Raw genomic sequence first — 887 nt, 5'->3', positions numbered from 1 at the left:
CAAAAAAAATAATAATCTAATATAGTCCAGCAGTCCATAATAGTAGTGGGTTACCCATAGGACTGGCAATGTGAGACATTGTTGACTTGAGTCTTTTACAGATCAGCATATTAATATGGCTTTATTTTTTTATTTTATTTTATTTTTTATTTTTTGGCGGAACCGGGGATTGAACTCAGGCCCTTGCACTTGCCAGGGAAGCACTTATTTCACTGAGCCATCTCCCCGGCCCCTTATTATTTATTTATTTATTTTTTGGCTTTTCTTTTTATACTTTGTTTTTATACTTTTCTGCTGGATGGTTAAGACCAAGATGAAGCAAGACCTATATAACAAGGAATGTAACTTCTGTATCTGACAAGGTCAGTCAAATCCCCTCAGGATTTACCCTGAAACCCTGTACCACAGTTTGTAGATCCTTTGTCAGTGTCAGCCATATGGATGAGTCATGGCCATTGCTTGACCAGTTTGCTGTCTGTGAATAAGGCTATAGTTTTTAAAGTCAATTTTAAAATGTCTACATCTTTGAAGCTCACAGGTTGAGTACACCCATCACCTAGCGGCAGCAGTTAACATGTTAGCAAAGGCATACCTATCAGTTTTCTACGTGCACATGAAAGAAGAGAAAGGCTGAAGAAAACCTGTTTTTCACTTTTAGCATATGTAAGGCACACATGTGAATCACTCCCCTGATAACTGTTTTCCTCTGTGAAAGGCAAATTTTGAGCTGCCTCTGCCAGATTTTCTGGAGGGAAGGGCAGTCTAATGACAAGGTCGTTCGAAAGTGAACTCCCAGTAGGTTGGAGAAAAACTTAAGGGGTGCTTCTTACTTACTGAGAGAGAGAGAGAGAGAGAGAGAGAGAGAGAGAGAGAGAGAGAGAGAGAGA

This window comes from Octodon degus, unplaced genomic scaffold (assembly GCF_000260255.1).
Source record: "Octodon degus isolate 3935 unplaced genomic scaffold, OctDeg1.0 scaffold00032, whole genome shotgun sequence".
NCBI lineage: Eukaryota > Metazoa > Chordata > Mammalia > Rodentia > Octodontidae > Octodon > Octodon degus.
This window is presented reverse-complemented; position numbering follows the sequence as displayed.